Genomic DNA, 25804 nt, shown 5'->3' with positions numbered 1-25804 from the left:
AAAAATCTCTGAAGTGAAAGCAGCCTCAAATGATGGATTCACCTTTCAAGGTTCCTTCACTCTCTAACTTGCCTAGATCTTGACCCCATAATTTCTTATTAGCTTTTTAACTTTCCGGTGTCTTCAGATTTATTTTGCCAGCTTTTCTTTTCAGTGTGAGAGTTTTTCTAAATTTCTTTGTCCACTATTACTGAACGTGGCATCTCTCAAAGGACATTTTTGAGTAGACAGATCACCAAATGAATAAAACAAAAATAACAGGTGAGGTGCAATAAAAATAAAAGCTAAAACATTGACTGTGAACCTACCACTTATGAAAATAACTTTTTAGCCATTCTATATATAGTTGTTGTTATTTATTGCAATTTCTCTAGAAGAGATATTGAAATGGACAATTAAAAATTCTTCTAACATAATTGAGGCTGGAATATGTTAAAAATCAATTAAGAAATACTGAAAAAGAGAAATTTTCAATATCATTCTTTCATGAATATTTTATGGAGTTACCGAAATTCAAATTTTCTTTTGAGATAAAACAACCAAGGTATTATATCAACTAATGATAAACATATAAGCATTATAGTTCATACAGAAAGAATAATCAAAAGAATAACTAAAATAAGAAGGAATCTAACACAAAATCATGGAAATGACTAAAATAAGTTATATGCTATTATAAGTGGTCATTCTTTCAAAGTATTAGCTGATTGACTATTTAATTCCCTACAGATAAGAAGGTTAAAAAGATGACCTGTAAACCAAATCATTTCAATTTCATAGTTGGCAAATTTCATGGGGTTATATTAAGTAATAGGATCTTTTATTGCAAAAACAACTTAACCTTTTGGTGCATTATGAGGTTTATATAAGAGGAAATCAATATTTGCTAGAGTTATTTAAGGAAGAAAGTATATATGTAAGAAAAAACTCATTTGTCTTGGCTTCCAAAGACTTAAAAACATAATGCTTGTTATAAATTTCTCTGATGGTAGTTATAAACAAAAATAAGGATTGGAGTTGAATAACAAGTATGTATGGAAAATTTTTTAGTGTGATATCAAAGGCACATAAAGAACTTGTCAAAAAACAAAGCTTTATCAGTAGTTCAGCCATGTTCAAACTAGTGTATAATAAGTTTGAACCTAAAGATTAATGTAATAAAAGCTCTTTCTTTCTTTTCTTTCTCTCATTCTTTTCTTTTCTTTTCTTTTCTTTTCTTTTCTTTTCTTTTCTTTTCTTTTCTTTTCTTTTCTTTCTTTCTCCCTTTCTCTCCCTTTCTTTCTTTCTTCCTTCCTTCCTTCCTTCCTTCCTTCCTTTCTTTCTTTCTTTCTTTCTTTCTTTCTTTCTTTCTTTCTTTCTTTCTTTCTTTCTTTCTTTCTTTCTTTCTTTCAGTAGGTTTCACACCCAGAACAGAGCCCAACTCAGGGCTTGAACTCATAACCATGAGATCATAACCTGAGCTGAGATCAAGGGCCAGACCTTTAACCAAGTGAGCCACCGACACACACTATGCAATAAAAAATTTCCATTTTTTGGAAATTTTTTTGAACTTGCAAAAGTAGATCCTGAGACCTCTGGTATCTGCTTAGGATGAAAGCTGGAAAGAGCATTATTAACTCCTATCCATATAACAGAATAATGGTGGAGAATATAAATTTACAGCTTTTGTTAAGCACATCAAAACTGAGGCTACAAGTCAAATAACTAAGCCAAATTTTAAGGAAATACAGATGTATCAAACGAGAGTCATGATGTGAGCACTTATTTACTGGAGTAGATGATGCTGGACACCATGAAAGTGGCTAAGATTTCCCTCACTTAAATAATTGTTTTAACAAATTGCTAAAGGGACTAGCATAACAATGTAGCAACTGTAATAACTTCAGACACAAAGAAAATACATTCTCTACAGGCTCTTTTCCACTGACCTCACTGGATGCTGACAAGAAAGACTGAGGGCAACATAAGAGTCTTGAGAAAGTGTCTCTCATGAAGTAGGCTCGGGGAAGAATTGTAGCCACTGCAGAAAAGGCACAAAGCCCTGTCTGGATACATTTTACCCATCTTTCTATGAAGCAAAAGGCTTCTACAACCTAGAAAGAGCAAAAAAACCGTGTTGCCCTGAGGGCACTATAAAATGAATTGAAACTAAGGGAAAGGAAATGGAAAATTTTTTTTAAAAAGTTCTTTACCCCTGTAGAGAAACATAAATTTATCCTTTACATAGGTCATTGAAAGTCTCCTATAGTAGTAAATAGGACGAGATCACTGACAAGACCCAATACCAAAGACACAAGAAAATAATGCATGTCTAAGCTTAATACATACTCCTAAATCAGAACAACAGAGGACATTCTCCCCTGTCATCATCATCAGGCCAATAAGCACTGAGTTAAGAAGTAATAGCAGATTTCTTCTGATAAAGAGACAAGAGCATGGAGAGACTCATGAACAAAGGAAAGACTTAGAGCTAAAAGTAGATTAGACATTGAGAAAAATCCTTGGCAAACCAGCCCCCACTTTCAACACAAAATAACACAGAATAATTTACGCCCATGATGCACTAATGGTAATTATAGCAACAACAAAAGCCATATCCATCTGGAGTAACTTTATCAATATTAGACAGATTCTTCAAGGAATATTACCAAGGATAAAAGAAGGACATTATATACTAGAAAAAGATCCATTTTCCAAGATGATACAACAAGAAAAACTGTCTATGCACCTAATAAGAGAGCTTTGAAATATGGGATACAAAATCTGATAGAATATAAAGATAAATAGACAACTCTACAATTGTGGTCAGAAACTTTAACACTTCTCTCTCAGTAGATGATAGTATAAGTGGTCAGAAAATTAGTAAAGATATAGACAACTTAAACATTATTATCAACAAAATGGACTTAGTTAACATTTATAGAACACTCCACTAGCAGAATTACATATTTATTTCTTTTTTTTTAAATTTGTGTGTGAAATTTAAAAAATACTAGCCCCCAATACTTCAGAATATGACTGCATTTGGAGATGGGGATGTTGTAGAGATACTTAAGTTAAAATGAGCCCAGTAGAGTAGGTCTTAATCTAATCCGACTGGTGTCCTTATAAGAAGAGATTAGGACACACAGAAAAACACCAAGGGTACAGGTTGAGTGAAAAGACCATATAAGGACACAGAGCAAGGCAGCCAAAGAGAGAGGCCTCAGAAGAAACCCAATCTACTGACAGACTGATGTTGGATACCACACCTCCAGAAATGTGAGAAAATACATTTTAGCTGTTTACGCTAAGCAGCCCTCCGGAGACAGGGGAGTTAAAGGAAACCCCATAAAATACTTTTCCCCCTTCTATTCTTGTTAAGACCTGTGGTTCCACTTATACATTCCTTATGGAACTGATAATGTATATTCTCTCTGTAAAGATCAAGGAATTAATGATTTCTTTGGAATCATTAAGCACAATGATAACATCTAAGGAGTGATCAGTCAAGGTGGCCATGAACTTTTTCCAAAACCTACTCATCAAGGCCCCTGGCTGCTCCAGGGCAGTATTGACTTCTAGAGGACACCTAAACACTTGTCTTCGAAACTGAATGGCTGAGAAGACACATCACTGGACTATGATCCTCAATAAAAACCCCGGACCCCAAGCAAAGATGGAAACTCATTCTTATATACTTTCCTAGTCTCCCAGATGCTCTCTCTGTATCTGATCTCTCTATCTTCAATAAATTTGCTTTCACTTCCTCCCCATTTGCACTTGATTTCTACCCTGTGTGAAGCCAAGGGCGATCTTGACTGGTCCTGCAGGACACCCCTCCCCGTATACTGGGACCCAGGCAGCCTGCATCACTATCAGACTAATACAGTTTGAAAATTAAACAATATACTTCTAAACAGTCCATGAATCAAAGAGAATATAACAAAAGAAAATAGAAAATATTTATACTAAGTGAAAATGAAAACATTGTACATTAAAATTTGTAAGATGGAGGTAAAGCAGTGTTTACAAGAAAATTCACAGTAGAAACTGCTCATGTAGAAAAAGAAGAATGGTGTCAACTCCATAATCTAAACTACATTGTTAAGAAACTAGAAAGAGAAAAGCAAATTAAATCCAAAGCAGGGTAAGGAAATAATAAAGAAAAGAGAAAAAAAATTAGGAAAACTAAGAATAAGGATACAATAGACAAAAATAAGGAAACCAAAACCTGGTTTATTGTAAAGATCAGTATACTTTATAAATTTCTAGCCAGACAGACAAAGGCAAAAACCAAACAAACAAAACAAAACAAAACATAAAATAGAAAATACGTATTACAGATAAAGAGAATGGAGGCGAGGACATCACTATGAACTTTGAATGGATAATCAAGGAGTGGAATAAATATGAAAACAATGTTATGTCCATAAATTCAACAACTTTGATGAAATGCACTAACTTCTTAAGGGACTCAAGTTATGATATATCTGTTCAAGAAATAAATTGATATTTGAAAACTTTCTAGCAGCCAGATCAGGAAAATTCCAGGTACACCTACAAAGTACAATAAGGCAAGGAAAAGAAAGAAAAGGCATTCAGACTTAAAAGGATGAAATATGAACATCACTATGGTCAGACAACATGATTGTCTACAGAGAAAATTCTACAAAATATAGAAAGCTGCTAGCACTAAAACAGGAAGCTTAGTAAGGTCACAGTACACAGGGGAACTATTCAAAAGAAGACACTGGTTTTCCTCCAAGACAGATATTTAAGTATTTCCCTAATTAATACTATATAGAATGGAACTTTAGTTGTCCTTCAAAATATTTTACTCCTCTCCTAACCTCTCAAGTAAAGGTCACCATCACATAAGTTTTGATTCCCACCTAACCCATTAGCAAGTCCATGGTTCTACCTCCGAACATTCTTTTTCCCTCCATTTCCACTGTTACCATCCCAGTCTGATTCACCATTAACTGTTCTCTTATATTACATAAGTTTTCTCCTAACTGACCTCCCTACCAGGTACCAAATACCTTTTCCAATTAGCAGCCAGATTGATTTATTTTTTATTTTAAATAAGATCATATTTCTCCTCTACTTAAACCTTTTCAAAAGCCTTCCAAATGCTCTAAGAATAAAATTTAAACTTATCTTGGCCTGTGTCATAGTGCAGCAGTTCTCAAAATTGTTCTTTAGATCCTTGGGAGGCACCAAGAGACGTTTCCAGAGTTCTGCAATGTCAACATTATTTTACTATAATATCAAGATGTTAGTTGCTTTTTTAATTTTGTTCACATTTACACTGATACAGCAAAAGTAATGGGAAGTAAAAATTCAGAACCTGCTCATTTCCCAATTTATAAACATTTTTGTAACAAAATAAGGGATAGTATTAATAATTACTACTTCATACAAGAAAATGGGTCAACATTTGAGTGATGTGCAAAATTCAGTAAACTTATTTTCCAAAAGACCAATATTTAATAGTACAACATAATACATGGGTAAAGATTCATTTAAAGTGTAAGATAGGGCACTTGGGTGGCGCAGTTGGTTAAACATCTGATTCTTGATTTCAGCTCAGGTCATGATCTCATGGTTGGTGAGTTCGAGCTATCAGTGAGGAGCTTGCTTGGGACACTCTCTCTTTCTTTCTCTCTGCAGTTTTATTTTTTATTTTTATTTTAAATTTATTTATTTATTTTGAGAGAGAGAGAGAGAACGCCAGCTCGCAAACTTTCAAGCAAGTTTCTCACTGACAGCATGGAGCTGGAAGCAGGGCTTGAACTCATGAACCATGAGATCATGACCTGAGCTGAAATCAAGATTCGTATGCTTTAGATGACTGAGCCATCCAGACACCCCAAAACATTTTACTTTTTTAAAAGAAAAGTCACAATATTTATTACTGCTACTTAGGAATAAATAGATGTTTGTTCCACAAATTTTATAAAAAGGGTTTTAAATCATTTGTCTTCTTGTATAGGGGTAAGACTGTAAGGCTGGAAACAATCACACACACACACACACACACACCAGTTTACCCTCTTCTCTTGTACAATCTTTTCCTGTATTACCTTGTTTAATATTATTGTAATGAGAATAACACAAAATATATACCTAAAAGTTTACATTTTTACAATCTAGATCATTAGAGATCTTTTCCTGGTCATATGGGATCTAAGTCTTTAACACTTGTTAAAATTGAAAAGCCATTCTCTGACCATTCCAGAATTCTTTGAACCCTGCTCCCTTCTTTGACTACTCATAAGAGGGCATGATCTGGCGTCTGCATATCTTTCCAGCCCTTTGCTCTCTGCCCCACACATCATTTATTAGATTTTGGCTTCTCTTTTCTATCTCTTCTTATGGACTGAACTCTTTCTGTTAATCACATGGAACAAGCTGTTTATTACGTGAGAACTTCTGACCTTCCTACTTCTTTTGTTTGGAACATTTTCCCTCAGCCCTATGGACTGCTTTTTTCTTCCCATTTTTAATTTCTAATGTAATATATTATTGCTTAAAAGACACTGTTCTTGACAATTTTGTCTGTAAGGTGCCAACCTTCTCCCCTAGGTCCATCAGTCTTTCAGACTCTACTCTTTTCTTTCATACCTCTTTGAAGTGTTCTGGTTTGTTTGATCATGAATTGATTGCCTTTCCTACACTACAATGAGTATTCTCATGAAGGAGGGATTTTTCAAGTCTTTCTTGTTGCATACATCTTATTAAATAGTCATGGAATAAATTAATTGGTAAATTAATTAGTCAAGATTGAATTTGAAAACAGCATATTTAATTTATGAAAGCAAATCTTCTATTAATAGATTTACCTTGTGCAAGTCATTTAAGCCTCCAGATCCCCAAATATAAAATATAAATAAAATAAATTCTCCAAGTTTTTATGAACATTTACTCAGATAGTTGCATATTTTTAAGAATTTTACCAGGAAAGAAGTATTGTTGGATAATTATTAGGTGGGTTATGATGCCAAATAAATAGTATACTATTATTATGAATACATACAACTTGGGGAATATATAAAGACTAATATTTAAAAATTATTAATAAATTGGAAAGACGTGACTTTTCCATGACACTAAAAATAATCAGCGGCTCTAGAAATAATTCATGATTAGAAAAAGATTTATTTTAAATGGTGCCTTTGGTTTCCCAGTAGTTATTAGTATACATCTTTTATCATTTTGCCTTTTAAAAGGTATTCTATATTTCAATCTTCTTTTTGAAACTAAAACATACATTTTTTACCTACTCCACAACTCAAAATTAATAAGAAGATAATAATTACAGGATATCCATAGAAAAGGAGCCTTGAGAAATATTAAGAGGTCCATTATCCATTGTAAGCATGAAAATTAGAATATCTGCAATTCCTTTAAGTTTTCAATTGAATAAAAAGGACACATCTCAAAAAATAAGTGTCGTTGGTTGATTTAGATTTCTGTAATGAAAACAGCAACAACATGAATTAGATTGGAATGCTTAATTTAGACTCTCACCAAGAAAGCCCCAGCATGATATATCTTTCCTATTTAGGAAACCAGTTTATAATTCTTATGTCAATGCTCTAAAAGGAAGAAGAATCATATAATTACAAAAGTTGGAAGAGAGCTTAACAGTCATTGAGTCTGATAAATTCCTACCTGGGATTACATGGCCTCCAAGAGATCTTCAACTCATCTTTGAAATACTTTAATCTAACAAATTCCTCCCCCCAAATATTTTAATATAACAAATGTCTCTCCACCCACAGACATTTACCCACAGTAAACTAACTAAAATATTGATTATTTTCTCTTGGTTAGAATTGTATCAACTGAGAATGATACTTTAGATAATTTGTGTCTTGTTTTATTTAAGATAGAAAGGAAATAAATTATGTCTTAACAAATGTATTGTTTCTTAACAGATGGTGAATAATGGATTTTTCAAAATATTGAGTTCATATATGTTGGGTATCTCAATAAATACTTCTGGTAAATCAATTGGAAACATATCTAACCCAATTATCTTTTTTTTGCAAATGATATTCCAAAACCCAAGGTGTAAATAACTAGTCCAAAATTTATTCAGCTTCTTATGGCCACATATATAAATATAAATGGTATGGTCTGAATCCTGTGCATATTCATGTCCATTGAATTAAAGTATCATTCATATTGCTGTGCTTGACTTCAGAAATATGCAGATCAAATCACATTTCTTCTTAGCCACAATAGCCATCTATCTTTAGATGGAAAAGCCAAAGGGCTACATAGTATTTTGCATTATAGGGAAGAAGATTATAGTTTCCAACACAAAAATCAGGTGTATGGCTAACAAAAATAAAAGCAAGTCTATCCTATCCAGAGAGGTCAATATTCAAAATTGAGATATATGATTCAAAATGTTAAAGTTTATCCTTTACAAAAAAAGACCATATTTTGTCATTATTAGCTCATGGATTTAACTAATATTTTTTTATTTTGAAATCCCCATTATCTTTAGATCTATGATCAGTCTGAAATATGTTTAATTTGTCTCTCTTACCTTGCCCTAAATACTCCACCTTTATCAGAAAAATTGGTACCTGAATAAAAGTTGTGGTAGTGATTTTCAAAAATAGTTATAAATTGGGAGAGTTTAGGATTGGGAGTCAGATGTGTCTGAATTTGAATCTAAATCCTACCATTAACTGCTAGTGAGCTCTTGTGAACCTCAGTCTCCTCATCTGTAAAATGAGGATAATGGGACCTAATTAATGTAGGCTCTGGGATTGCTTATTTTGACAGTAAATGGTAACCACCATATGCATATAAAAACATCCTCAGTTGCTTGCCCTTGGAAAATACTTGTTAAAAAAAGAAAAATATTTGTTGAGTTAATAAAATGAATGAATAAAAATAAATATATAATAAAATAATCACGGATAAATTGATTGAATGCCTTAAAATATTGTGGGTATTGGCAGCTATAATTGCAGTTGCAATTTATAACTAAATATCTAGGTAGTATTGACTACTAAGACCACTTTTCAATATTGTTTATCCATATTCTCAATAATGAAATAAAATAACTCCAAAGAAAACATTCATTAAAAACTTTCCTCATCAAATATCTTATTAGAGTTTTAGCAGTTATTTACATCTAATAAAAAAATTCCCATGTCTCCATTATTTTTGAAACACTTATTCAGTGATATAATGGTTCAAATTCTTTAGGATAAAAAGTTATGATTCATTGCAATTTCCTTTTCTGTATTATAAATTAACCTTAATTGGACTGTAATTTCTCAGTTTCTTCATATCACAAATAGAACAATTTTTTTAAATAAATGAATTAATTTAGGACAATATGTTTAGAACTATTTATCAAGATTAAATTAGTTTCAAAACTTGATACCCGAGTTCAAAATCTGAAGCTTTCTTTTATTTATTAGATGAATTTAAACAACAAGCTTATTCTTGGATTTTCTGGTATCATTAGATATCAAATCAGGTAGTCATGTCAACTTCCATGCATGCTGATTCATGGTAATGGGAACAGATACATTATCCCAACTGGTTGAAGGTAATATTGTACATTATTAATCCATAATATTGCAATCATTTTCAAAGTAAGTTATACTTGTTGAGTCCCAAGAATCCCTGCTGAGTATAAAGGTTCAAGTATGAAGATTATCAGACATAAACTCATAAGCCATCATTTTCTGATTTCTTTTGGAATTCCAAGCTCTTTTTCTCTGCTTCTACATGATGTAATTTTGAGTCCTTTACAATTCTGGATTCTCCACTGTAGACGTTGTCCAGTTAGTTTCTATAGGTCATAATATGTGTTTTTTTTATAAATGAACAAAATGTTCCAGATAAGATTTCAGTAGAGTAGCTTAAAATAGGACTACCTTACCACCTCTCTTGTTCTTGGTGAAGAACTTTAAAAATTCCACAGAGACCCTGAGTCAGCAATAATATACAGACTAGAATATATCATGAGAACTCTAGAAATGAGCTGAGCAGCAATGGCACCCAGGCCATGATAAAATCAAGAAGAATCTGTAACAAAAGAGGTAAGAAAATTCACAGCATTTGGCACATTTGTCCAGTCCTCTCCCCCTTACATCGCATAGGGCAGAACAACCACAAAAACATCTTCTATACCAGGTTAAGTCCGTCAAAAACTGTTACAAGAGACAAAGAAGGTCATTCTATAATGATAAAAATCCAATTCAATATGAATATGTAACAATAAGTGTTTATGCACCAAACCTCAGAGCTCCTAAATATATGAAGTGAACTCTGACCGAACTGAAAAGAGAAATAGAAAACAATATTAGGAGGCCTGAATATCCTACTTTGAATAACAAATAGAATAACCAGACAAAAAATCAATAAGGAAAGAAGATAAGAACAACACTGAAGACCAATTAGACCCAGCAGACATGTAGGAAAGATGCCACGCAACAGCACACTTTACATTCTTCTCAGTTGCAAATAGAACATATACAGGATATGCCAGCTGTCAGGCAACAAAACAATTCTAAGAATTTCAAGAAGATTAAAGTGATACAAAATATCTTTTTGAACACAATGGGAAGAAACTAGGAATCAATAGCATAAGGAAAAGTGGAAAGTCCCCAAATATATGAAAATTTAAAAATACACTTTTAAACAACTAATGGGTCAAAGAAGTAGTCACAAGGAAAATTGTAAAGTATCTTAAGACAAGTGAAAATGAAAATACAATATGCCAAAATTTATGGGATGCAGCAAAAGCAGTTCTAAGAGAAAAGATTATAGCTATAAATACTTGCATTAAAAGAGAACAAAGACAGTAAATCAACCATCTAATTTTATACCTTAAAAATTTGAAAACTAAATCCAAAAGCAACAACAACAACAAAAATAATCAGAGGAGAGAGAAATATAACAAATAGAAAACAATTTTTAAAAAAGCAACGAGGGGCACCTGGGTGGCCCAGTCGGTTAGGCGGCTGACTTCGTTCAGGTCATGATCTCGCGGTTCATGAGTTTGAGCCCCACATCGGTCTCTGTGCTGACAGCTCAGAACCTGGCACCTGCCTCAGATTCTGTGTCACGTCACCCTCTCTCTACCCCTACCCCGCTTGTTTTCTCTCTCTCTCTCTCTCTCTCAAAATAAACATTTAAAAAAATTAGAAAAAAAAAACAATGAACCTGGATTGATTTTTTGAAAAGATCAACAAAATTGACTAATCCTTAGCAAGAATAAGAAAAAAAAGAAGATTCAAATACCTAAAATCATAAATGAAAGAGTTATGACCACCAACCCTACAGAAATATAAAAGATTATAAGAGAATAGTGTGGAAAATTGTATGATTGGTTAACAGAGGAAATAGAAAAGTTCCTAGAAACACATAGCCTCCCAAACTGAATCATGAGTTAATAGAAATGTGAACATATTCCAATAATGAATAAGAGATTGAATCAGTAATTGGAATTCTTCAAATAAAAGAATTTAGGACTAAGTAGCTTCACTGGAGAATTCTATCAAACATTTAAAGAAAAGTTAACACAGTCTTTCTAAAATCATTACAAAACATAGAAGAGAATGAAGCACTTCCAAACTCATTCTATGAGGCCAGCGTTATCCTAATACTGAAGCCAAAAAAAGATACCGTAAGAAAACTACAGACTAATATCCCTGAAAAATAATGATGCAAAAATACCCAACAAAACACTAGCAAAACTAAATTTAACAGCACATTAAAAGTATTATACACCATCCTTTTAATGGAATCTGATCCCATTAAGATCTCCTTTTAGTGGGATTTAATCCTGGAATACAAGGATGTTTCAACATACAAAAATCAACATATTTAACCCCCAGTTTGTTCTCTATAGTAAACTGTTTCTTGGGTTTTTTTTTTTATCTTTATTCCCCTTACCCTTATCTGTTTTGTTTCTTAAATTCTACAAATGAGTAAAACCATATGGTGTATTGCAATGGATTTTTTTTTTCAGAAATTAAAAATCATCCTGAAACTTACGTGCAATTTCAAGAAACTTTGAATGGCCAAAACAATTTTGAAAAAGGAAAACAAAATTGTAGAACTGGCACTTCCCAATTTCAAACTCTATTACAAAGCTGCTGTGATGGTTAATTTTATGGGTCAACCTGACTGGACCATGTCGTGGGCATACATTTCTCCATACATTATTCTATTAGTGTTTGGATGAGATTAACATTGAATTGGTAGACTAAGTAATAAGTACATTGCCCCCACTCTAATGTGTGTGGGTCTCATCCAGTTAGTTAAAGACATGAATATAACAAAAAGGCTGTAAAGAGGAAGTTCCTCTTGCATAATTGCTTGAACTGCAATATTGGTCTTCTCTGGCTTTCAGACTCAGACTGAAACACTGATTCTTCTTGGACCTCATGCTTGCTGGTTTTTGAACTGACACTTACACCACCAGCTCTCCTGGTTCTCAAACCTTCGGACTTGGACTAGAACTATACATATCCACTCTCTTGGGTCTCCAGATTGCTGACTGAAGATCTTGGGGCTTCTTACCCTTCATAATTGCATAAGCTAATTCCTTAGAATAAACTATATGCATCCTCTCAGTTCTGTTTCTCTGGAGGACCCCAACTAGCACAGATTTTATAATCAAAACAGTATGATAATGGCATAAAGGAATGAAATATAATAGAGAGCCCAGATTTAAATATTGATATACGTGGTCAAATGATCTTCAACAACGGTGCCAACATCATTTATTAGTAAAAGACAGTCACTTCAATAAATGGTGCTGGGAAAACTGAATATTCATATGTGAAAGAATAAAGTTAGATACTATGTTATGTTAGATACAAAAAATAACCTAAATTAGATTAAAAAATTAAAGATCCTAAAACTATAAGACTCCTATAAGAACAAATAGAGTAAAAGCTTTATGACATTGAATTTGGCAGTGATGTCTTAGAGATGCACCAGAATCACAGAAAAAAAAGCAAAAATACACACAAATGGGACAACATCAAATCAAAAATCTTCTGTGTGGCAAAGGACATAGTCAACAGTGTAAAAAGGCAACCTATAGGAAAAGAGAAAATATTTTCAAATCATATATCTGATAAGGTGTTAATATCCAGAATATATCAAGAATTCCTACACCTCAACAAGAAAATAAAAATCAAATAACCTGATTAAGTAATGGGAAAAGGACTTAAAACATGCTTTTGAAGATCACCTGCAAATGGCCAACAAGCATTTGAAAAGATATTCAATATCGATAATCATTAAAAAAATGCAAATCAAAACCATAAAGATATATCATCTCATATAAGGTAGGCTGTCTACTATGAAAAAGAGAGNTGGGAGGGAGGGAGGGAGGGAGGAAAGAGAGAAAGAGAGAGAGAGGAAGGAATAAAGGAAGGAAGAATGAAAGGGAGGGAGGAAGAAAGCATGGAAGAAAGGAAGGAAGAAAGGAAGGGAAGGGGAGGGAGGAAAGAAGGAAGGGACTTAATGAGGATATAGAATAATCAAAACTCTTGTGCACTGTTGGGGCATTGGTTTTTTTCTGGCCCTCTGTGATTGTAAATGGTACAGCTACTATGGAAAACAGCATGATGTTCCTTAAAAATTCAAAAATTGAACTACAATATGATCCACAAATACTATTTCTGTATATATATCCAAAATAATTGAAAGCAGGGTCTTGAAGAGATATTGTGTAATAATGCTATTACAATTGCCCAAAGGGGAAAACAACCCAAATGTCCATTGATGAATGGATAACAAAAATGTGGCATATATATACAAAAAAAAAGTGTGGGGTGAAATTCTGTCAAATGCTACAACGTGGCTGAAACTTGAGGACTGTATGAAGTGAAATAAATCAGTCACAAAAAGACAAATACTGAATGATTCCACTTATGTGAAGTATCTAAAGTAGTCAAATTCATAGAAATGGAAAGTAGAATAATGATTACCAAGGGAAGTGGATAGAGGAAAAAGGAAAGTTATTCCTTAATGAGTAAACAGCTTCTGATAGGTAAGATAAAAAAAAAAAAAAGTTGGAGGGGCACCTGGGTGGCTCACCTTGGTTAAATTTGTTAAGCATCCAACTCTTGATTTGGGCTCAGATCCTGGTCTCACTGTTGGTGGGATAGAGCCTGAGCCACGCTCCATGCTGACAGCAAGAAGCCTGCCTGGGATTCTCTCTCTCCCCCTCTCTCTCTGCCCCTCCCCTGCTCACACACAAGCTCTCTCTGTCTCAAAATAAATAAACTCGAAAAATAATAATAATAAATTTTGAAGAGCTGTTCACAACAGTGTGAATATCCTTAAAAATAGTTCAGATGGTAAATTTTCTTATGTGCTTTTTATCACAATAAATGTATTTGTATAAGAATTCTAGCTCTACAAAGCCTGAAACCTCATGATATTTCAAACTAAGTCAGATATTGGTGGTTATTTTTTTAAATCATATTTTGGAAACTGGACCTTGGTATTTTTGGGGATTTTACATTGATTCTGTATATAGTTACAGTTATTCTTAGTTCTAACTTGATTTCCTTAGTTTCAGGGCCTCACCCTGGTTCTTCTTCCCAACCACCTCAAGAGTGTTTCAAGCCGCCATATCTTCTCCTCTGACCTGAATTCTTGGCTGGTATAAATGGTATTGACCACATTGAATCTTTTCCACTGGTGTGTCAGGTTTGTCATCCCAAGGTTTGCAAATTTCAAGTACTTTCCTACACCATAAAGAGATCCTATGTTTTCCACTTTGCTGCAGCCATCTGCCTGATTAGTAGCCGTCTTTCAATGTTATAAATGCCACATGCTCTTGGTTTACTGCTACTTCACTTTCATACTTGAATGTATATCGAATCTTTGTTGCTTGGACCCATGACCTGAAATCTGGAGCAGCTACCATTGCAGTCACCTAACATGTCCTTCTTATGTTGGGGGAAATGCTAAAAATAAAAACTGCAGGTACTTTTATTTCTTTTCAGGATTATGTCCATCAGTAGTTAATATTCATTAGATAAGGTTATGAAACTAATGATGAGTCTGCCTATCATGATTGTCATACAGTTTATGCAGTTCCATCTTGTATAAAAGAACAGTGAAAATACCTTGTTAATCCAGGTAAGCTATTTCTACATCAGTCCTCTGGAATACTGACCTAGTCATCATCTCAACAATAGAAAATGAAGACCGTCTACCATGCCTTATTCTTGGTGAACACATGCTGACTACTGCTAATCATGACCTTTCTCAGTACTCAAAAAACCATCCATCCATTCAGTATTCCCTTGAAATATTTTACTGAGCTTAAATGTCAAAATCCCTGGCCTACAGTTTTAAGACACTGCCTAACCTTTTCAGAAACTTGGGACATTTGCCTTTCTATATTCTCATGGCAGCTACCCTATTATCAATAACTCCTCAAAGATTACTGACATTGATCTTATCTTCAGAATTACTCAGTGCCCTAAATTAGATACTTTCTGAGCCAGAAAAGTGAGGTCATTTGGAGAATTGTTATACTTTTCCTCTCTTCCTATCTCTTCAATGATTTTAAATTTTAATTTCTCTTCACCATTTAGCTTCGCTCTTCCACATGAAGATTATTCTCTTTGACAGAAAAGATGGAAATAAAATTGAAGTTAAGAAGGTAATCTTTCCCTCTTTTGCTATATTATCATCGTATTTGGCTGAGGGAGAAGCATTTTCACAATCTTGGTCACAATATAATTAGAAAGCTTTATTTAGGGAATTTGAAAATAATAATACATTTTGAGAATCAGTTTTTGTATTTCTGTCCTGAAATACACTTGCTAACATTTTCCTATTTTCTCTAATTCTTTGCATTTTTGGATACGTTTTAATTTTTTTAATTTGTGCTCATAAATAACACCATAGAAAGTACTTTGGTCTTTGTGGAAGGTGCCACATATTCTTTTCCACCAAGGGTATCCATGATTGTATGGTCAGAGCACTGTTGGAGAATTCCTTATAGAACAATTTTCCCAACTTCATTTATTCACTTATAACAGATATCAAGAATATCACTTAGAACAATACATATAATCATATATGACGTAATCAGTTTTTCCTAAAGTCACATCACTCTGATCTCATATAACAGATTCTCTGTATTGATTCATTTAGATCTATATTAGCAGTTCTCATTATTTTTTCCTTTACCTCCTGAGATATGAAGTTGTTAGCAAGGGAAAAAAATCAATATTTTCTCTTAGTACCTTACTTATATTTGAAAGTCCCCATGGTATCATGGGCTCTTTGCTGCTCCATTTCGTGATCTATATCTAGCCAAGTATTTATAGTAAAGGTCCTCACATTGTCCATGTGCAGGCAGTTTTAAAATTTTCTGAAAACTAAAACTGGTTAAATCTATACATTTTAAGACATAATCTCAAATATTTAAATGCAGAAGATTTAAGCTAGGGCTTAATGTAATTTTAAATAACCCTATTTAGGAAACATTTGTTTAGATCATACTCCCGTAAAAATCTTTTATTCTGTCTAGATTTTTTGCATCCATATTTTTTGTCCATGTTTTCACTATCAAATCTGGGAGTTTTCACCTGATCTGAAGTTACCAACCTTCTCCTATTAGGCATATATATTTAAAGTTTATTTTATTTTTTTCTTTAGTTATATGTAGTAATCTCTATAGACAATGTGGGCTCAAATTCATGACCATGTAGTCAAGAGTCACATTTTTTTCTGACTGAGCCTGCCAGGTGGCCCCTGGTATATTTCTTTTCACAATGCTTATAAATCATTGCTATCTTCTATTTCTGGATATAAATTTATCAATCCCATCAATACCAATAAAGTCAAAAGTATCTTCTTAGGCAAATACTTATTTATTTTGCTTATTATTTATATTCTGACCATTTTGTTTGGATAGCTAAGAAATTACTTGTGGCCTTCTTCATCCATGCGACACTCCAGAGAAGGTGATTTACATTTTTTTATTTCATTTTTTTAAGTCTCCTTTTCTTTTTATTGTTTTTATTTTAAAACTATCTCATGCAGATTAACCAGTCTTCTGGCAATTACATTATTCTGTGTCTGTTTTGTTATTGCTGTTGTTGTCGTTGTTGAAAAGCAATCTAGAGGGGCGCCTGGGTGGCTCAGTCGTTTGAGCCTCCTACTTCAGCTCAGGTCATGATCTCACTGCTCGAGGGTTCGAGCCCTGCGTCAGGCTCTGTGCTGACAGCTCAGACCCTGGAACCTGCTTTGGATTCTGTGTCTCCCCCTTTCTCTACCCCTCCCATGCTCATGCTCTGTCTCTCTCTCTCCTTCTCAATAATAAATAAATGTTAAAAAAATTTTTTTAAAAGAAAAGCAGTCAAGAAAGGATAAACACAATCTACTGTATGGAAAATAAAAGTGACCAGAAAAAAGGTAAAATACTCAAACCATTACAATTGTTAAATATTCTGTAAGAGAAAAATAATAGTTTTTCTGTAAATGTGAATAGGCAAAACTCTAAAAGATAAAAAATTACTTATTAGTATAATCTTCTTTTCCTTACATTGAGTCTCCTTGTGTGATCACATATAGATTATCTTTAGATAGAAAATTATTTGTATCTAGTGGGGCCTGAGTGGCTCAGTCAGTTAAGCATCCAACTCTTGATCTCGGCTCAGTTCACAATTTCACAGTTGTGTGTTCAAGCCCCACATCGGTCTCTGTGCTGACTGACAGTGCCTGGGATTCTCTCTGCCCCTCCTCCTTCTCAAAATAAATAAATAAACTTAAAATAAAGAAAATTATTTGTATCATGGGTCAGCCAGATATAACAAATTCAATTAATCCCATTAACTAGTGGATATTTCTTTCTCATATTCACTTTTCTTTTCCAAAATTTTCACTCCTGCCCTCAAATTTAGTTTTCTGCTCAAAACTTTCATTTTTTTATGGCTTTATTTTATTTTGAGAGACAGAGACAGAGAGCGAGTGGAATAGGGGCAGAGAGAGAGGGAGACACAGAATCTGAAGCAGGCTCCAGGCTCTGATCTGTTAGCACAGAGCCTGATGCAGGGCTCGAACCTATGGACTGTGAGATCATGACCTGAGCTGAAGTCGAATGCTTAACCGACTGAGCCACCCAGGCACCCCTAAACTTTCATCTCTAAAAAAATCTTTTCTTAGATTCTTCCAGATATATTATGTATACCCTTATTTAAGAATGAAAAATTTTGGAATATTTGGCAAATCTGAGGTTGGTGGAGGATTTCCATCATCACATAAGTAGCTCAGGAAAACAATATCTCTCATATCCACATATGAGCATATTCACACTCTATTCAAATTTCATCCAAAAAATTTTTTCAGAATTTTATATGCGTAAATAATGGGAAATATCAAGTACATAAAAGGAAAAAATCTGTCTACACAGAACACATAGTCTAAATTAGAATTCCAACAAATGAACAGAAATCACCACACAATAAAAGGCAAGATGCTTAAGTATGATGAAATGAACATCTAAATTGTATTTGGAAACCAGTCAGCAAACATCCTCAATGCCAATCATAGATTTCCCAGGATTCCCCATATTAAAGCAACAATTCATGTTCTTTCTTCTCTACAAAGCTAACATTCATTGTCTGTGGGAGAAAGCCTCATACACATTTATATCTTATCCTTTATTTTCTCCTCCACCGTTGTGTGCTTTCTTGTGTGTATCCCTGGCCTTGAATCCCTATACATCCTTTATCTCTTTAAGTCTATTATTTGACAATATCATAACTGAAGTACCAAATTAAATACTGAGCTCAGTTCCTCATAAAGATAAAAATATTTAATTTTATTTTTATCTCAGGTCAACTTTACAATCATGAGATTCGTATCTCCATTGTACAGCTGGGAAAACTGAGGCAGAGAGAGGTTAAATGGGCTACCTAAGGTTTCCCAGCCAGTTGTATTGAAGCAGAAGAGCTTGAATGTCTATGTTTTCATCCACTATTCTGTGCTTCCTCTCATATCTCATGTAAGAGAATATTGCACAGAAATGTTACTAATAATGGTGAGATGAATTGAAACCAGACTAACAATAAAAATGTAAATGTCTGGATACATTTGACATATAGAAGAGAAGGTTGAATAGGGAAATGATAATCAATCAAATACATGAAAAAAATGCCATGTAGAATAGGAACAGTGTTGTTCCAAATCAAATTTGGTTCATATTTTAGGCCAAAAGATGGGGAAAAGATAAATACTACAAATATTTTAAGTGACAAATATTTTAATTTGTCTTAAGAGGAGCAAATAGCAAATACATAGACTTCTCAGATATCCATTTATGTACATCAGTGTGAATATGAACAGATAAGAGTATGTGAAAATGGGGCACTAAAAACAACATTCCTGGGGCACCTGGATGGCTCAGTTGGTTAAGCATCAGACTTCAACTCAGGTCATGATCTCGCGGTCTGTGACTTCAAGGCCTGCATAGAGCTCTGTGCTGACAGCTCAGAGCCTGGAGCCTGCTTCAGATTTTGTGTCTCCCTCTCTCTCTCTGCTCCTCCCCCACTTGCGCTCTCTCTCTGTCTCACTCAAAAATAAACATTAAGGGCGCCTGGGTGGCTTAGTCGGTTAAGCGTCCGACTTTCGCTTAGGTCATGATCTTGCGGTTCGTGGGTTCCAGCCCCGCGTCGGGCTCTGTGCTGACTGCCAGCTCAGAGCCTGGAGCCTGTTTGGGAGTCTGTGACTCCCTCTCTCTCTGACCCTCCCCTGCTCATGCTGTCTCTCTCTCTCTCTCTCCTAGAAATAAATAAATAAAAAAAAACATTAAAAAAATAAACATTAAAAATTTTTTAATAAAAAATATCACTGCTATCAAGGAAGAAGAATCTCTATAAATATACGCCTGTTCTGCAGTGCACCAAGGTCTTACCATAATAGTGCTAGTCAAGGGAGACTTTCCTTATTTCTTTTCCCTGCTTAAATTCATCCTCAAAACTGTGGAAACCATGCCTAGCAATACATAAAAGAGAATTTTCTGTTTGTTTTTTAATGATGTGGGCTATCATTTTGTTACTTTTAAGGCATATCCCAAATAGTGTATATTTGCTAACTTTGCAGTTTTCCAAAAGTTCAGAATCAATCACTTCAATAGTATTTCAAGCTGTGAGAAGCTCTGGAAGTCATCACTGTAAGAAAATTTATATCATTACTACATGTAAGTTTTGAAACATTCAGTATTTTTAAATTAATTACTTGTAGTCATCACATATAGCATAAATACATATGTGTATGCCTTCATATATTTATGGTTATCTTTATATAGCTATGTTAGAAGTAGCTATGTTAGAAGAAACAATGTATAAGTGTGTAATGTATACAGATACACTATTATATGTATTTTACTAATGTATGTTGGAGAATACAAACACATACATAATATACTTTTAGTTATAATACTAAATAATAATTCAGTATTTATATTTAATAATTTAACAATAATAAAATATTTATTTTCACGTCTGCTAAAATAAAGTCTTAAATCTAGAGCCTTCAAACTAAAACCTCTTTTTCTTACATGACAGAGCTATTACACAAATCTGACATGCTTAAGTTAATTTGGTGCCAGTGCAGCGTAGAAATTCATACGTAATTTTGTATTTAAAGAAGTTGCTTTTCAAAAACTGAAAAAGAATCATCTTTTCCACAATACCTACCAGTTACTCAGTACTTATAATATCCAAGCCTGAACCAAGCAAACATCAGACCTTATTTTTTTAAATGTTTACAACCAATCTTACGGGATGGACAAATGTTATATCTATCTCTATTGAATAGATAAATTTTGCCTCATGAAAATTTTTTCATTAGGCCATGATCACAGTTAATACTGATGGAATCTATTTTTTAATGTTTTATTTATTTTTGAGAGAGAGACAGCATGAGCAGAGGAGGGTCAGAGAGAGAGGGAGACACAGAATTGGAAACAGGCTCCAGGCTCTGAGCTGGCTGTCAGCACAGGGCAGACGTAGGGCTTGAACCCACAAACCGTGAGATCATGACGTGAGCCGAAGTCGGATGCTTAACCGACTGAGCCACCCAAGTGCCCCAATACTGATGGAATGTAGATTCAACCAGGTCAATGTGAATTCAAAGTATTTAACTTTGCACCATATGATGTTGTCCACATTGACAGTCTGCATTCATGCACATGTACTTGTGTGTCTTTGTTAATGAACCAGAAATTGAACATTTGCTGTAAATTGAAATTTTATTAAGCAGTCTCCACGTCCAGACTGGAACCTGGACTGGCTCCGGGCTTGAAATCACAACCCGGAGATCAAGACCTATGCTGAGATCAAGAGTTGGGTGCTTAATCAACTGAGCCACCAAGGTGTCCCTGTAAATTTAACTTTGTTTATCCTAATAAAGCATCAGATTTTTAGTATTCTGTTTTAATTTTAAAATATATAAATATATACTCATTACTATTGGTAACTAGTTGTACATATAGTAATATGTAATTAACTGGAGGCAAAATATTGTATTTCAAAGTATGAGATTCCAATTATTATAAGGTTATCCCTATCAAAACTGGTACCTATCTTGATACTAGTGTCCCCTTTTTGATTGTTTGTTTTTATTTTTTTTAAGTTAACTTATTTATTTTGAGAGAGACAGAGGCAGTGCATGCAAGGGAGGGGCAAAGAGAGAGGGAAAGAGAGAGAACCCCAAACATACTCTACACTGCCAGTGCAGAGCCCAGACATGGGACTCACGAAACCATGAGATCATGACCTCAGCTGAAGCCAAGAGTCCAGTGCTATCCAGCTGAGCCACCCAGGTGCTCCTAGTGTCCCTTGTTTTGAAAAAACAATTATGTATTTAAGCTTTTTGTTTGGTTATTAGAATTATATTTCTGAGAACTTAAGTCTCACAGACAAGATAATTAGTAATGAAGTCATGTCATACTAAAGAAATAATGTTAAAAAGTCTGAATAAAAAACACACAAAGATCTCAACTATTACTTTAAAACATTTTTACTTTGATACATGTTTTAAGTTTATTGATTACTCAGATATGTGGCTCCCTTGTCTATTGACAAAATATTCCTATTAAAAGCAAAATATTTTTCCAACAGAGAAGCATGATTCTAAGTCTCATTACTAAAACTAAAATGTCTTTTTTTCTGCTAGCATATCAAGAGTTTTTATTGATATTAATTTGGGGGTATTTGTATCTTCATATACTGACCTAATAAAATACTGGTTTTCAGTATAGACATTTTCTATCCTTTATAATTTAATGATAGTTACTTGAGATTTAACAAACTCTTAGAAAAGATCCATGAAGCTTCAACAATTAATATTCAAAACATGAATCTGGGCTTAGATTCTAATTTGCTTCTGATGCAATATTAAAGCATAATATGTATAAAATATTAATGTTATATTAGTTCTGAGTTTATTTTATTTTTATTTTAGAATAAAGCCTCTCTACTTAGATCATTTTATTTTGAAGGACATTTTTAAAGGGCGATTGTACTTCTTGATATCCTAAATAACAATTTAGTAGCAATTAAATGTAGTCATCATGGGAAAAGTATCATCTTAACGCAGTAAAGTTTTTATATTTAAATAAAATCATTATGTATTGAATAAGTGATACAATTTTATTTTCACTTTAGTGTAAAATCAGAAACATTCATCTTTAAATTTCATGTGACAAATGCTTACAATATATAGTTTATCCTATACTACTTAAAAACTACATGTTAAACAGTAATTATATATGGATAAAATTCTCACTGTAGTACTACCTTAAATGTGTAATGGCTTCAGAATTTTTAAATAAAAGTGTAAGATTTTCCAATATCATTTTAACAGAATGAGGAAATTTCACTTTTACTGAAACACACCCATTACCATGAGTTATATAATTGTGTTCTTAAATTAAGTCTTTGTTCTCAGAGCCCATGCCTATGTGTTATGGAAAACATAATTTTTAAGTTAGGTCCTGTGACAGGAAATGGTTATTTGCTAGTAAGTTCTTTTTCTTTTGTTCCTAGATGGGCACCGAGACCATGATTCTTAGTATTCTTACAACTAGACATGCCATGCCACTGAGTTCTGGCCATGGGCACACGAGCAGATATGATTCACATCTTCTCCAAGCTGATCCATAAAACATTCCCATGACGTTTCATTCCATTTTTTAATTTGCCGATTGAATGGAGAAAATACTTAAAGACTTTGAAGAGTGGAAGCACTCTGAATATCTGAATCACTGAGTAGAATGAATTGCTCATGATCTGCATTGGATTGTTTCATGAGGGAGAAATCAACATTTGTTTTGTAGAGCCATTACAATTATGTTTGTTGTCATTACAAAAGTGAGTTTACTGGGATATTGCAAATATCAGTAAACTCATTCCACACAGAAAAGGCTTCAGGACAAATAACCAGGACATTTAAATGTATAAAACAAATAAAAATCAGAATTTGGAACTTTTTTTGTAGAGAATATAGGAATATACCTTTAAAGCTTCAAAGTCAGTATTTCTTAAGGTAAAGAGTTACTGAATAGAACATTGTCAGCCCACATGTTTTTGACCTCCAAGCAGCATTGATCCTTCACTCTATCTTAATACTTTTTCACTCGAATTCTGGGACACTACACCCTTTTACTGGTTCCTCATTATCTCATTAACTTCAAAATATTAGCATGTCCTACGTCTTGCTTCTCAAACCTCTCTTCTCTCCTGCTCTCATGGCTTTCCATGTGCTTATATCAATGGCCAGCCTGGGCATCTGCCCTAATCTGTATAAACACATGCAGATGCCTACTCAATATTTCCATTTCTATAAAGCGTAGACAACACAAATTAAAGTAGGCCAAGACTAAACTCCTCTATTCCCACTAGCCTTCTTTATCTCAATAAATGGCAACTCCATTCTTGTAGTTTCTCAGGACAAAAACCTTGGCTTCTTTTTTTAACCACTTTTTTTCTGATGTGTCAGCAAATCCTATCAGTCGGCCTAAAATATAGTCAGAATCTGAAAGCTGTTATGCACCTCCACAGCTACCTGGACCAGTGTGAAAATTTTCTAAGTGGTCTCACTGATTCCACGATTGCCACTATTTCTGTCTATGTTTAACACAAAAGCCAAGATGATTATATTAGAGCATGTGTCTGATCATGTCTCTGTTCTGCTCAAAACCCTCCAATAATTTCCCCTCATGGTATAAAAGGCAAAGGTCTCAAAATGGTCTTCAAAGTCAGAATCTGACATCCTCACCCTGGCTACCACTCTGATTTTCTTTTCCTAACTACTCTATGACCAGAGTCTATAGAGTACTCTTTGACTTACTCTATGACAAGCAAAGCACATTCCTCCCTAAGGAACTTTACTCATTCTTTTCCCTCTGAATGAGATACTCTTTGACCAGGGACCTGCACATTTCAGTCTTTCATCGTTCCTGGTATTTATTCATCTCACTTTCTTAAGATGGCTTTCTCTAGTCATTCTATCTAAAGCTGCACCCCCTTATTCTCACAGACATAATTCCCTCTTTTTGATTTATTATCACCTATCAAGATATGTCCTTCTAACACACTTTTTACCTTATTGATTGTCACTATTCCCAACACACACATATACACTATACACTATTTTCTGTAGCAACAGAGATTTTTATCAGTTTTGTTTCAAGCTATAAACCATAACCTACAACATATAACAATACATATATTACTGAATACATAATGAATGAAGACACACCAAAAATGATCCATTTTACTTCAATAAACATAAAAGCTTATGAATGTTTATGGGTACTATTAAAAAGTCTTAACCTTTTAGCAATATACTGAGGAAAACATTTACTAAAATTATAACAAACAAAGGTTTAGTACAGAGAATAGAAAAATGAATTTGTACAATCAATAAGACAAAACCTATAGGAAATCAATAATAAATCCAATAAAAATAAGGACAAAAAATCCTGAAAAGATGTTTTACAGAGGATAAAACATGAGTGAGCAATACATATATGAAAAGAAACATCAATTCAGTGATAATTAGATAAATGCAAGTTAAAATCACAACATAGTATATCAGTCACCAGATCGGCAACAATGAGAAGTTTGACAGTACCAAGTGTTAACGAGGATGTAGCACAGCAAGATTTCTTACACATGGCACATGTGTTTGCAGAATTTGGTATAACCCCTTTGGAACCAAATTGGTCTTAACACTAGTAAAATTGAAGATGAATTCACCTATGATTGAGAAGTTCTAATCCTGGACAAACATCCTAGAGAAATTTTACAGGTGTGCAAGATATATTTTATGTAGGTTGGTTACAGCAGCATTATAATAGCAAACCTGGAAAATATCAAAGTTATTCTTCAAAGGGAAATGAATAAATAAATTGTGTGGTACAGGTATACTGTGAAGTAGTGAAAATAACTGAATTGCTGCTACATGCATCAGTGTAAATGAATATCTCAAAAAAAATTGCATTTAGTGTAACAGCAAGTTAATAAAAAAGATATCCAATGTAATACACAAACTTCAAACTTTTATAAAATAATACAAAAAAATGCATATATGTGCAAAACAATTATAAGCAAAAGGGAAAGTTATAAACTTCTGAATAATGTTACCCTTGGAGGGAAAGAAAGATTGACAAGGAACCATTAAACATCTTCAAGGTCATTTCTTAATCATGTATGTTGACACATGCTTCTTTCTCTTAGAATGAATTTTTTAATATGCAACATTATTTAAAATCTATATTTTAAAAAGA

This window comes from Crocuta crocuta, unplaced genomic scaffold (genome assembly GCF_008692635.1).
Source record: "Crocuta crocuta isolate KB4526 unplaced genomic scaffold, BGI_CrCroc_1.0 scaffold141, whole genome shotgun sequence".
Classification (NCBI taxonomy): Eukaryota; Metazoa; Chordata; class Mammalia; order Carnivora; family Hyaenidae; genus Crocuta; species Crocuta crocuta.
Note: the sequence above shows the minus strand (reverse complement) of the source record.